General features: G+C 36.9%; 1 protein-coding gene across 3 annotated transcripts in view; it reads left to right on the top strand.

Moving 5' to 3' along the window:
• The first annotated feature begins 5,187 nt into the window (after positions 1-5,187).
• Positions 5,188-15,114, top strand: part of tapas (tudor domain-containing protein 7 tapas) — a 35,108-nt gene continuing 25,181 nt past the window's right edge. For 2 of the 3 annotated variants that reach the window (XM_017621423.1, XM_017621421.1), the window contains exon 1: positions 9,439-10,056. The gene's annotated coding sequence lies outside the window, so the exon portion shown is untranslated. Of the gene's footprint in view, positions 5,594-9,438; positions 10,057-15,114 lie in introns of those variants that run through there. The other variant, XM_017621422.1, reaches the window with a different exon arrangement.

Here is a 15,114-nt window from a genome sequence, read left to right as displayed (position 1 = left end):
TTTGTGACGATTAACGAAACGCTAGTTGATGGCATAGAAATATGAAGAAGAATTATTTTTACAAAAGCGTTAAAATCCATTTCGCTTTACAGAATTTATTATAAAACTCAACAATATTTTTTTGAACAATATTTTTTAAACACTTGTTCCCCCATGCGCTTTAACACTCAATCCGGCAAGCCTTGAGCGGTCATGCGCACCACACATGGATCCTCTCCCCATCCAATGTTCTCGAATTTCTGACATGTTACTTTAGCAATATTCCAGCTGCACTAACAAAATGCATGCAAGTCGTAAAGAAATTTTAATATATGTACTATGTCCATGTACATATAAACATAAGCGAGCATTGAAAGTGTTAATTTTAAAGCTTAATTACCACGTGTCGTGTCGGTAATGGGCTTCTTCCCACTGATCTTACATATGTACATTTAAGGCACATGCATGCATATGTATGTAAATGTTTAGCTACTCGTGCGAACATTACCTTGGAGGACATGTGCAATGAATAGGTGTAATTTCAAAGAAGCTGGCCTATTTTGCTTATTGAGGTTATATATTTAAGAGCATTGTTAATCTAAAGTGCATATGCGCTTATGAGGAAAGATATAAATAGAAATTGAGATAGAAATGGTAATAAGCTCGCCCTACGAGAGCTTGTAGATGAATGAACCGTGTATTTTAGTTTCGGGTTATCAGTAACATATCACAAAGAATAGGCGCTTGGTATTCATTCACTCCTCCACGGCCGCCGTAGAACTGGATCCACTAATCACTCTCTAGATCGACAATATTTGAGTACCAGAAGCAGAAACAGATATACGCGGTGCACATTTTATCTCCCTAGCTACGGAATTTCATGCTAAACGAATTCTTCCTTATTTGCAAAGGTACTAGGGCAGGTTAGATTAATGGGGCAGTCAGTCCAAAAGGCCAACTCACTTAGACCCTGCAGGTCCATTGTGAAACACAAAAATATCCCTCTACCTCCAATCAATGGCGGTCTGACCTCTGCTGTGCTCAAGGCTGTAAATGAAGTCGAAGCTACCCCTGTTGGGGGTTTTTGGAGGACCGTACTCCTTATTGATATTTTTTAAGCAGTTTTCACTCATAATTTTGGTCCCTTGAGTATCCGAAAAAGGAGGTCCGACCGCACCAGAGGTTCGTGTGCACAGGTAGGGCTAGATAGAAGCGGAGATCGCTGGGTATCCGGAGTACTCCGTTAGAGACTCGGCTCGTTATTGATCTGGGTCACCAGCCAGGCCGAACATCAGTAAGGGTCGTCTATTACCTTATATGTATGTTATGTCTTTTTCTGCCATACTTGGGTCCTCTCACCGCGGGAAGGTGGTCAACCTAAGGCACTAAGATCGTTATGTATGCAGATGGCTTAGTCATTCTGGTAGTAGTGAAATTCATTTCGACTGTCATTGAGATTTTACGATCGGTAATCAACAATGTGGACAGAAATTAATCATCGGGGTTAACCCTTACTAAACGCAACTTCTTCAACAACACATAATCAATCTTTACTGTGTGCTTGAAAGGGATTTGAAATAGCATTAGGGGAAGCGATTCAGATCGTGAAAACTCCGCTGCGATTCCCGTCTTCAGAAGTTGATTAAGTGAACAGTGTAGTCACCAACAGCAGCTGGAAAAATCTGCAGACCTGCATGGTATTACGCTCGCCCTGGCCACGACTCGATGAACGAAGAAGACGGAGTTTGATAAGGTTCTCAAAGCCAAACTTTATTTTTCTCACAGGAATAGTAAGGAGCGGCACTGGGCCATAGGCCACCAGGCTCGGAGCCCCGTATAACGATTTATGCGGAAGCTGCAGAAATGAAGATGAGATAGAATCCATCCAACACTTCCTTTGCGAGTGGCCTGCGCTCCGAAGTAAGCAACTCAAATTCTTCTGCGGGACCACTTTTTCGAAAGCTTCCTAGACAGCTTAGGGAAAGGTTTAAAAACATGGAGGGATGTGCATGGGCAAACCATTTGGGTTCTCTATGGGAGTTTGTGGCTTCCGAGTGAACTCTTTACAGTGCTACACGCACAGCCAACCAACCAGTGAAATAGAGTAAGTAGATAGAAAGAAATTAATATGAGATGCCCACTACTCTTCACAACAGTCCTTATAAGCATAAATCTCGGAAATGAATGTGCTTAATTCACATTAAGAAACTAAAACTCCTCTCAAGTCTTCTGGAGACGAGAATGTGTTGGCCTCTCCGTGTTCGAGTCGTAGAACCCATAGAGATCATTTGACCATATTATACCTTCTTTCATAGAAGTTTGGCTCCATCCAGAGTTGTATTCCGTATGCTCTTTTTCGGGTGAAAGTGATACTTGGCATACGATCTTATCGTCAATTATAAATCCTCTGGAACTATGCAACTGAGAATGTTCTCAAACTTTATTCTCGCCATGTTGAATATGCCATATGTCGCAATTACGTCTTTGTCCTTTTATTTTCTTCTCTTTCCCTTTCTCTGATGGCGCTCGATTGACGCTCTCGTCGTGATTGACTACAGGGTGGCTCTAAACGAGGGTTTGGAATACTGAAAATCCCATTAAGTTGTAGGAGTAGACTCGAATAGTAGGAGTAAAATAAATTTAATATTTTTCAGTTAGTTGAAATCTCTCAGTTTATTAAGAATAAAACATATTTGTTTAAATAATGTTTGAGCATCGAAAATAAACACGTTAGATCACGCAACACGTACATACATCTAAAATACATAACAAAAATTTAAGAAAAATAAAATATAAAATATAAAGCACACATGCATAGATCCTCAACTAAAATCCCATACCCTGCAATACACTCAGCAGCGGTGGTATACCCCTTTGCTTCTTCTCTTCATCGCCACTGCGACACTTTTTCGAATCCTCATTGCGTTTATTGTTGGTGCTGTCGTTAATATCGGTATCGGCATCATTATTATTGTCGCCATGCACCGACTTCGCACCGGCACTGGAAACCGCAAGTTTATCATCGTTTTTGTTGCTCATTTTAAGCGTAGAAATTAGGTTATTTCTAGCTTTCAGTGCAGCTGCATTATCATCAGCACTTTTGTTGTTATTATTATTAACGCTAGCGTGGCTACTACTAGCTTCTTTAGGACTACGTACAGGCGTGATCGATGCCGCGGCCGCTGGTGCCGCATCATCTACGCGGAATGAGTCAGTCTCTTCAGGTTGCTTAACAATTTTTATAATATGCTGCACGCTGGTGCTTGGGTTATCACCGCTATCGGTAGACTGTGGCTGTGCCGCATGCAATATTGCTTCGTCGAGCAGCCGTTTGCACTCCTCGATTTGGTTCTTCCATGCGTGCACGGCATATTGCGCCTGTTCTATGAATTCATTGGCTGGCAGGTCGGAGGTATCGGTTTTGATCGGCATACCGAATTCGTTGATAAGTATGCGTGGCTTGGTGGGTGCACCTTTGGAATTGGAATTCGGTTTTGCATTTGTATTCGTATTGGCGTTTTGAGTGTTGCCGCCACCTTCGTCGCTGTTATTGTTGCTGCCATTTTCGCCACGTTGTAGCGAAGCAGGATTATTGGGGTTTTCGTTGTTGCGATTTTGATTGCTACTCAAATAAATCCCTTTATTTTGATTATTGTTTTCTGCTTCGGTGTCAATGCGCTTCAAACCACCGAATTCATCTTCCTGCCTAAGGCCAAAGGGCGCTCTACAACTACCCTTACCAGTAGTAGGCGGTCTCCTTGGGCAATTAGGCTTGGGACGTTCGTCTTGACAAGAGCCCAGAAAGTCGCCTTCCAATTCATTAATCTCCTTCACAATAGCTACTGCATGCTCGCGCATGCGTTTTATCAAAGTGGTTACATGTTCTATTGTGTCCTTAGTGTCCTTCACTGCCGCATCCAAACGCGCTTGTTGCTCGGGCGTCTGCGGGTGGCAAGTGTAGGCAGCCTTCTGCTCCTGATCTTGGTGTTGCGCATTGTGGCCCTCACTTGCCTCGCGCTTTCTATGCGTTGCCTCTTCGTTCGTCACATCCAATTCTTCTGACTTGCCTATTCCGGTGAACTTTTCTTGTTCGCTTGCATCTTCTGCTCCCTCCGCAGCGGCTGGTTGACTGTCCAGTTGTTGTTGCAGTAATTCATCTTGCTCACCCTCAAGGGGCACGTCGTCGATTGGGCCCTGTTGTAGTAGTGCTTGATCGGTATCGGCGGTGCCTACGTCATTTGCTGCATTAGCAATTGTATCGTAGTAGTTCATGTCTTGATAGAAAGCATCGTCGTAGTTGTTGTTGCTGTTGTAGAGTACTGAACCCTCGCCGATTTTGGTGGACCATTGCAATAATATGATAAGCAGCAGATAATATAGTAACGGTTGACGCCTGCATATCGTCATTTTTTTAGACTTACTATTTTTTCACAAAAACATAAATAAATTGATTGAAAACAAAAAAATGATTTTATTTAAAAATGTCAACCGGTGTTTTTTTTTGTTTTTTGGAGGAAATTTTTTTCTATTTTAATTGTTTGCGAAGCAAGAGACAGGCAACAAATGCGATTACAAAGCAGGACTGTTACAATTAATTTGTAGTTTAATTAAATTTTCCAAGAATTAATACACAAGCCGTCATCGAATCGCCAACAATTGGCTAGTGGAGAAACGAACGAACTCAATGAGGTGTAACCAAACTCGCTATCGTCTATCCGTGCTAGCTAACTTTGTTGGTGCTTTCACATGCAAAATTCTTCTTTAAGCGACCGGAACTCAAACATAGCGAACGGGTTTGCCGTGCCCTATGTACACAAAATGCAGCGATTCGTCCCAGCGCTACACTTGCACCTACGCATCTTGCATTTTGATGGCTGTCGCAATTTAACACACAGCACTTCATTTTATTAGTTTTTACGCAGTCTTCAACTCAAAAATCACTCACAAATTGTAAATTAACACAATTTAAACTGATTTTTCATGATCGTCTGCGAAACATCGCCCTTAGCGGTTAGCGGTTGGGACCAAATGCACTATCCGAATCGGTTAAGGACCAAATATACTACCGGAAACTGGTATCGGTTAGGGATCAGACCAAATGCACTGCCGGAAATTGATTGACGAAAAGCAGCCAACTTTCCGGCCGACGCTCACTGAACACACACATTGCTCACATTCGGTTGATTTCAGAAATCTCCCTACTTCCGCACTGGTATGCCTGCTGTTTGACAGTAGTGCTGTGTACTTCCGCAAAAGCAGAGGTAGTTGTGCGTAAAGATGAGTGTTCTGGCCGATAAAGAAAACTGTATACACATTTAGTTAAGTGAAAACATAATAAATTTTATATGCAGACAACAGAGTAATACAATAAACAACGAGGAATTCAATGAGCTCAAGTGTTTTCTATGCCGTCAAAAGCAGCTGCATTGTTTGAAGTGCATACATATCTGAAGAAGAAAAAAAAGCGTTGCATATTTTTTGGTGCAACTAGAAAATTCGCTGAACTTGAAGCTGGGTAAAGCGTGTGTGTACCCTTTCTAGCGCATATATTGCCAATTCATTTGTATAGCTAGTGCTCGCAGTCATGTACACGGTGCCAGGCGCCTCACTGGCGGTATGTATTTCTTTTTTTCTTGTCATGCTTTGTGATGCGTTTCTTGGTTTATTTTCATAAAATAAATAGTTTTATTTACTTTCTTTAATTGTAATTGATAGTAATATCGACAAATTTCAACATACTTAATTCTCCACAAGGCAAATCGATTTAATTAAATTTAATGTTGGTAATGTTTAATATGCATTGATTCTCCGCCACATTTCACCTGAAATGCAAAAAGACGTAACTAAGATTTTTATATTTTTTCCTAAAATGATGTTGGGAGTTGTAATTCCATGAAATCCATCATATAAATCAAAAAGTGAATATTGGAATTTTTATTGGTTATGACCAGGGAACGGATTTTTAGGACCTAAAAACCTATAAAAAAGGCAAAAAAAATAGCGAAAAAGGCAGGAAAAGGCACAAGGGATTGCAAAAAAGGACAAAACAAAATAGGCACTAAAAAAAAAAAAAAAAAAAATACGAAGAACAATCAAAAAATACATTTATTTTAAAAATGTTTATATTACAAGTAAAAAGAGAAAAACTATGAAATAGTTTCATTATGGCTGCATTTCTTTATACATTCTGAACGTTTGGAAATAAACTTTTTTGTTTACTTATTCTTTAGATCGTTCCTGATGATATTTCAACGTATATTTCAAACTCATTCTGTTTATTCCGGCTGTGAAATGGGATTATCCGGAATGCCTATATGAAAAACTTGTATTTTTATCCGTTCGAGTTTCTAACTCATAAAACTTTAATCTATATAGTTGTAGTAACATTGAACCACAAGATACATTTTGAAGTTTTCTGGCAGCATTTTCCTTCGATTTTCGCGAAGAAAAGCCTTGAATGTACTAAATGTGCGCTCGACGTAAGTTGATACAAGTGGAGCCCATTTAAAATGTGGAACGTTTGAAACCTTCATATTATCAGGAATAAGGGCGTTTCCTCGCCCTTTACAATTTTATCCACACCCCTTATTGTCTCCAAGCCTACGTTAGCTGAGAAAACGGCTTTGAATTTTTCCAACTCCAATTTGGCAAGAGGTCCTTGCGCTTCTATAAGTGTATATTTTTTAATCTTAAAAAAAAACTGTAAATGCTATAATCACTTTTTTAAAGGTAGAAAAGGCAAAAAGGGCAGATATCTTAAAAAAGGCAAAAAGAAGGCAAATATCTTAAAAAAGGCAATAAAAGGCAACATCAAATGTGTATATATGGCATCAGAGAAAGCTAAATCGTGGACATTCTTAATCGAATATACTCTATCTCTTTAGCAGAAAAAAAGGCAATTTCCATGAAATCCGTTCCCTGGTTATGACTTTTTGAAGTTCAGCGATAATGCTTGTTACGTCTTTTTGCATTTCAGGTGACGATCTGTATATTGTCTTGCAACTCTGTGCTTTTTCCGTTTACCCTTTCACTTTACTATCGATGCATCGATGTTTTTGCGTTCTTGTTAAACATCGATCGTTGATGACCACTATCGATGTTTCCTTTGTACACTTCTGTGAGTGAGAACTCCAAATATCACTAGTGTCATTCTGCGAAATACTAAAAAAAAACAAGTAAGAAAGTCTAAGTTCGGGCGGAGCCGAACATTAAATACCCGGCGCAAGTATTAAATATGTTTTTTCACCTTTCCGCAACCTTCCGCTAGATGGTAAGCCAGGGTGTATCAATTTTGAATAAATTGGCGTCCTTCAATTTCGAAATATTGAAGTTTCAAGCATTTCTGAAATTTACCGTTATATGAGAAGCGGCCATTATTTTAGTCCGATTTCAATAATTTTCAACGTTTTGCTTCTGTGTGGCAAGTACAATAACCACACCGAGTTTGGTACACGGTTACCGCTATACATATATGTGATCATAAGTGGGCGGTGCCACGCCCATTTTCCAAAATTTTACCATAAACGTATTTCTTGGTAAAGAATTGTTGCAAGCATCAATTTTGAATAAATTAGCTTCAATATTTACTGATTTATCGAAGATTTTGTATTTCTCTAAATTACCGTTATATGGGATGTGGGCGTGGTTATTGTCCGATTTTAAAAAGTTTCGGCGATTTTTTATGCTGTACCAAGGCCAACAACTGTGCCAAGTTTGGAAGAAATTGGTGCAGCGGTTACCAAGATATACACATGTAACCATAAGTGGGCGTGGCTACGCCCATTTTCCAAAAATTTATAATATTCTTATTTTTCGTCTAAAAATTATTGTAAATATCAATTTTGAGTGAATAATCTTCAGTAGTTACTAAAATATCGCAGTTTTCGTATTTCTGGAAATTACCGTTATATGGGAAGTGGGCGTGGTTAAAGTCCGATTTCGCCCATTTTCAATACCAACCTACCTTGGATTAAGGGAAACCTACATACCAAATTTCGTTGAGATATCTCAATTTTTGCTCGAGTTATCGTGTACACGGACAGACGGACAGACGGACAGACGGACAGACGGACGGACAGACAGACATGGCTTAATCGATTTCTTTTTTCATCCTGATCATTTATGTATACATTTGTCTATATCTATCTCGATTCGTTTTGGCTGTTACAAACAACCGTTATGTGAACAAAATTAATATACCCTTGTGCACAAGTGCGCTCGGGTATAAAAATGAGTTATCGAAATCGTTCAAGCAGTTCTTAAAAGATCACTCGACAACCCAAAAACTTTTGTTAATACACATCTGTGGTGAATTCCGAAATGGCAGCTAAAACTTCAACCATTTGTTTGTTTTTTCCATAATAATTTTTCATAAAAACTTTTTAATATTATTATATTAGCTGCATTTCTTTGTAAGCGAGCGACAAAAAACGCTAAACTCGGGTAAAATTTTCTTTTAGCAACTTAAGCAACCCTGCTGGTAGCTGGCAAGAAACATGTGATTAGTTCAACGGGATTTAGACACGAAAAACTATAGAATTTAATTATTATGCGAGGTGTTTCGTAATATATATATCTACTTCTTTAAATTATATATCATGTATATATGGAAACAAAAATTTCCTTCTCTACTTTCTCATTAACAATTCAGAACAAACAGAGCAGTTTTTTTTACTTAACAACACTCTTCAGGCCGTGTATGATAAATAGCCGAGTTTGTGTTGCTGCTTTCCATGTATTTCGTCATTTAAGCGAGTGTTCTTTTGTAGGTCGGTTGCAAAAGAATGGGCCTATTAAACGGAATTGGATTGTAAATTATTCCTTTCGTTTGAGAATTATTACTTACTTTCAAAATCCACACCTGCAGAAGCATAACACCGCTTTTCAAGAACTAATAAAAATTACTTTCTCGAAATGTCTACATCCAAGAATTTTGTGATTGAGTATGTTCAGAAGGCGCAGCAGTTGAGCACAATCGTTGCTAAAAAATTAGTAATTGTAATGTGTATTATGAAGGGCTTCATACATTAGTTGACAAATTCCAAACACACAACATGTTGTCTCAAATGATCAGAAAAATATTACGATCATCTAACACGCAACTGTACAGCTGATCAGAAGTACAAAACAACGCGTTCAGAAGGTGTAATCGCAATTGTTACTGAAATTTTGCACTTTCTGAACGTGCCCATTGAANCAAATTCCAAACACACAACATGTTGTCTCAAATGATCAGAAAAATATTACGATCATCTAACACGCAACTGTACAGCTGATCAGAAGTACAAAACAACGCGTTCAGAAGGGCAATTGTTACTGAAATTTTGCACTTTCTGAACGTGCCCATTGAAAAATGCAACCGTTAGTCGATAGTCCCGACTATCAACCGATAGTTAAAAAAAAGTGAAACCATCGATAGTATCGATAGTGCCATCGATAGTTTGACAGCTCTAAATTGAAGCTTTCATCTGTTTGCTTTTTGCCTTCGTTTCGTTCGCTTCAATTTGCTCGCTCGTCGGTACGCGCATGCCTATTCTATTTTGCCAATACGAATATTGTAAAACATCAAAATAGGAGCGTGAATTTTTCAAGAAACACATAGTTTATTGTGTTTTGTTGTTAGCGGTGTGGCCGCAGAATAACCAGCCGAAAATACAATCATTTTTCCATAATACATCTAATCGATTGGGTCAGTGATTGCGAAAAATCAGGTTACGGGACTTTCTCGTCTGATCGATTTTGCGTGCAATTTGTTGCCGTTTTGTTTGATTTGTTCGCGTGGATGCTTGTATGCTCGCATATAAAGTGCGAACTTAACTTTACCAATAGCGTGGAAAAGTGATATTTCCATGAGACAAAATTAATTATTTAAATTTGCTATAAATAACTTGCGTTCGAGTGATAACAAAAACAATTGTTTTGTTGGCATTCTTCTACAAAGATTACGCGTTGTGGGATTTCCGAGTTGGCAACTCGTTTGCCCATGAAATAGCAGCGGAAAAACAACAAAATAGCGCTTGTGATTGTGGCGCACATAATAAATATTATTAAAAGAGATAAAATTTGCATATTCCAAAGGTAAATATAAAGTAGTGTACTTGTAGTAATCATCTATTTACATGGCGCGTGAATTGGGGTGAAATTTTGCGTGCTTCATACTTGTGGAGATCTAATTAGACGCAACAGTTGGTTGCGTGTCTTCCACTTATTCGTACTAGAAATGAGAAATGAAGGTTTAGCATGGTCTTATTGGAATGTTTGCATGTTTCACATGAGCTGCCAAGTTGGTGTGAATTATTGGCACTAATAAGATTTCTAACTAGTAAAAGGTGGGTAACTGGCAATAGGAATCGTTTGTGGTAATTGCACAGTTCAATTTTCATATCGATAATCACCAAAAGACTGGCATAACTCGAAAAACGGAATTTTCGAGAAAATGATGCGGAATTATTCGTTATGTGTGTTGTGTAGTCTCGGCGCATGAAGACTTGGTAAGCTATTTGAAAACTTTTAAACACGTCTCCTGAATAATGCCGTCTTGAATTATCGCAGTCTTTTAGTAAATCAGCGATATCTTAATTGTGTTTCGTTTTTACTGAACGTAATAACATAAGAGCGTTTCAGACGTGGCAATATTTCCAACTTTTCCACGCAAATCGCTGTCAAATTGCGAAACAGAAATTTTATACCGATGTGTGAACAGCCAGAAAGACCTTTCAGTCGCATTTCGGCAAATCGTTTTCGGAAATATATTTCAACTTGCTCGTACTGCACTAGCAAAAGGCAATTCGGCTCTCTGAAATAAAAGACCTCTTTCAAAAGACACTTTACATGCTCATGAAACTGCTTTCTAAAAATTTCTCAATTTGACAGCCTTTTCGAAATATATTGCATTGCCACTTCTGACAGGCTCTTTATCACTTCAGTAGCATCCTCTTAAGCTTCTTGGAGTTTTGCTGTTATATACACACTTTGGCAGCTCTGGGAATCCTTTGGAAATAGAGCCCTTTAGATGTAGTATCTGGCAGCGTACTACCGATATTGACAAGTTTATTACCTGAAGCTTGGAAAACATCTTATAAACCGAAAAAGGGAGTGTGTTAACAGTTTATGGTTTTAATTTCACTGAACAAAGCTGAAATCCTCACTCCCTTATGGCTTCGTTGATTAATGAAAAATTCGGCTTAAGATTGTGTAAATTTGCGGCGTCAGAAATGCTTATGAAATCCTAATATTTATAACGAAATTAGTAAATCTAATTCGGGATTAATATATATCGCACGGTTAATAATATACAGAATTATATCAAAATTAAAATTTTGTGAGAAAACGCAATCAAAGTTAGATCAATTCATACAGTTGGTATACAAAAGGACAGATAGATCTTTGCCAGTCTTGGGAAGTTTAGACCTAATACATACAGTGACACAAACAAATGACCACTTGTTATTTTTTTTTTTATAAACGTATCTTTTGTTTTTCGAGCCAAAGTTTTCTTTTTTTTCTATAAAAATACCTTCCTAAATCACAGTTTCAAATTTTGTACAAAATTTAGGAAAATTCAAAATTTTTCGTCAAGACTTCAACGTTTAGTTTTATATCCCATACAATTTTAGTCCAATGAAATGCTAGTTTCAATCGGCAAAAAAATTGCGTTGATTTTTGAGATTTTTTGTTTGTTTGTTTTTTTAGACTGCTTTTGTGTGAGTTTTATATAACAAGTGCAATTTACAAAAAAAATTCATGCTTATATGGAAAAACGTGTCAAAATTAAATATATTCCGACGAAATGATAACCTCCTTTTTGTGAAATCAGTTCAAAAAAAACATTAGGAATATTTAAAAAAAAATCAACATGTGGTCATTTGTTTGAGTCACTGTATAAGTGGCTGTCTAGGTAGTATTAGGTATTTTTTTATTCGGAGTCAAACCTTCTAAAGTCACTTCAGCTACTTTAATTGACGGGCACAGATATGTCCGTACATACCCTTTTCTAAAGCTTTTAATCTTCACAGGTTCTTGTTTATCAGCCGTTTCTTAGTTAAAAAAAAAAAAAATGTGTCAGGCTATGTATTTCTGTAGAAATCAACTAAGCACATGTTTACCAATCGCTAAGGCTTCTGCTATTTTTTGTACATATGTATTTTCGCAATATTTACTAAGTTGCCATCACTTTGCCCAAATCGCTGGCAACGTCATCACCTGTGGATAGCTACATATAACCACGACTTTGAGCAACCCGTCTTGCCTTGGTGAACCTCCAAGTTTTCATGATCTACGCTTTAAAAAGAAAACTCGAAAACTCTGTTCAAAGTGTTTATATTTTGTATTGGTTATTTTTTATTTCTTTGAACGCTTCATTGCATGCGCCTTTCCTTTGTTAACCAAGCAGCCAACCAGCCAATGTGCCGCTTAAATTGCTGGTAACCGAAGATGTGGTAAATGCCTTTCTCTTTTTGTACAATCGCGCCAATTTCCCTACCAGCGACTACGAATAACTTTTTAACAGCCACACGTTTTTATTCGTCGCAGTTGTGGATACGTCATTTGCTGGTGTACGAATAAATATGTAGCCATCTATAAAGAAACTGTAACAAGCTCCAAGTGTTTCTTTGCTTTTATTTTGACAAACTTGATTTGTATTTTTTATTTAATGTTTGTCGAACTAGGCGTACGTAAAAGTGGCAGAGGATGCGATGTGCGATAGACGCGCGAGTTCGCAAACCGGTATAGCCGTGTTAATTGTAATGTGTTGGCTGGCGATCGTCCATCCTCTTTGCCAGCTGATGCAATTAAAAAGCGCCGAAAACTACTTGTTGTTTGCTGTGGTGCGAAGTACTATGTCACTTCTTTGGGTTGTTGACATTATTTGGCACCGTTGTCACTTCGAATTATTTTACTGCATTCTGTTATTTTTTCTTTTTTTATGATTAATTGTATTTCTTATGTTTGGTTTATTGCAAAATTTGATTTTTTCCTGTGTATGCTCACAAACTTTAACCGAAGTTTTTAATTCGCCTACCATCAACCACGGGGTTGCTGAACTCAAATAACTCGATTTTTGTCCATTGTTTTGGGTGCGCTTTCTATNGTACTTCCAAAAACGATCTTGGCATATTTTCTCGTCCATGTCATAAAACCATTACATTCCATAAGTCTGTACTTGTTCAGTTGGAAAACTAAAGAAATATTTAAACTAAACTGAGCTATGGTCATTAATATATATAAGTTTAGTTGAATGTGACTTTACTATATTTTTCTGTATCCTTCTCCACTTATGTATCTAAATATCAGCCGATGATTTTCGACATCTTTCTTATTCATGTACATACATATGCAACCTCACCGCAAAAACTATTGGCACAGAGAATTTTTCACAACACTACATATGCAACAATTTTTATTTGAATTTTTTCCGCTAATTTTTTATAAAAAATTATGGTTCATACTATACAAGAAAAATGTAAAAAATATGATTTCTAAACTTTGTGCAAAACTAAGGAAAATTCAATAAATTTTCCACTTTTTTATCAGATTTTTACAACCTCTCTGAGTATGCAGTTTTGTAGCCCATTAAATTTTAGTATAATGTAATGCTAGTCTGAAGAAGCTAAGACTCCTTTTTTCATATTTTTTTCTTAAAAAAAAAATTCGAAAATACTTTTTAAGGAAAAAATTCGAAACATCTTCAACAGAAAAATTCTCAAAAATCAACGCGTTTTTTTAGCAACTTCAAAGTTGAATTTTTTATATAAATAATTCTCAAAAAATGATTAAAAATTTGAAAATTTGTATGAAAATATATGAAATTTTCATGAGTTTTGCACAAAGTTTAGCAATTATATTTTTATGTTTTATGTTGTAATATTAGTTGGATTTTTATAAAAAATTAGCGGAAAAAATAAAAATTATTGCATACCAACACTGAGTGTATGTATTCATAATTCATAATTAAGTTATACACAAAAAGTGAATTCTCCTTTCGTATATGAATGCAAAAAGCCACTTTCATTTTTCTCCCATTACCTCTTGCATGTGTAGAATTTTTTACGCTGTTTGTTATCTTTTTTATAGTTTCGAGTAACAGTATTCGCTATCGGAATCAAAGTGTAAGTGAAAATAATTGTAGAAAAAAACAAAATTCACTTTTTCAAATTTATGATTTTTTTTCGTTTTCGTTTTACTGCAATCACTATTAATGCACTTGTGACTATTTAGCATTCGCTTAATGCCATCGTAAGGCTTCGTGTTGCATGTAACTAAACACATACCGTCAATGCATACAAATTGGTGAAGTAGGTAAAAGTATGTATATGTAAATTATTAATTATGGTTTTGTTATTGCATTGCTTACTTCCTTCGTATGCGCGTTTTTTTGATTTTAATTTCTCAAGATTGCTGCAATTTATATTGATTTCTACATGGGCCTCAGTAGATTTCGAAACGTGTTCAGTCTTTCTTTTGATTTAAAATTGTAATTGGAAATGAACCATTTATGGGTGGTAATATTTTCTGTATGTTTCATGGCAGAAGCCCTCCATGGTATTATTTTGCATTGAATTCGTTTGGTTCGATGTGATTTGACTTGGTGTTATTATGTAAATATACATATCGCTAGCTTAGAGCGAAAAGTTGCTAAGTCCACTTTTTATGAAAACTCATATTTTGATACAGGAGGCGTGAGAAACTAAAAATGCATCGTTTCGAAAAGGGTAAAAGTCCTTGTTCATGTTTTCCCGTTTATATTGATTGAAAGGAAAATTTGCTAAGTCCAAAAAAAGCTCCGAAAATTCGATAAGGCTAAAATAGTACGAAATCTTTGAATAAAGATCGAATCCCTTTGATTCGTACAGAGTTTGTCTTTGCTTTAAGCAGGCAAAATGTTGTATTCAAAGTTTTGCGAAATACTTGAAGAAAATGGCTATAAGAAGTTTTTTTCCTCTCCTGTACAATTTTCAAATAGGGACTTAGCAACTTTTCACTCTAAGCTAGCGATATGTGTGTATGTATTAGTTTTCCCTGTTGTTGTTGTAACAGCAAACAAATTCCCCATAGAGTTTTTGGGGAGTGTTGCTGGAGTGACAGTCCTTGGCCAGATATGTATAAAGCTGGGTCGTTCCGGTTACGTAGACCCGA

Source organism: Rhagoletis zephyria, unplaced genomic scaffold (genome assembly GCF_001687245.7).
Source record: "Rhagoletis zephyria isolate East Lansing unplaced genomic scaffold, Rhagoletis_zephyria_1.1 Rzeph_scaffold_02454, whole genome shotgun sequence".
Classification (NCBI taxonomy): domain Eukaryota; kingdom Metazoa; phylum Arthropoda; class Insecta; order Diptera; family Tephritidae; genus Rhagoletis; species Rhagoletis zephyria.
The sequence above is the reverse complement of the archived record's forward strand: the minus strand, read 5'-3'. Positions and strand labels throughout refer to the sequence as shown.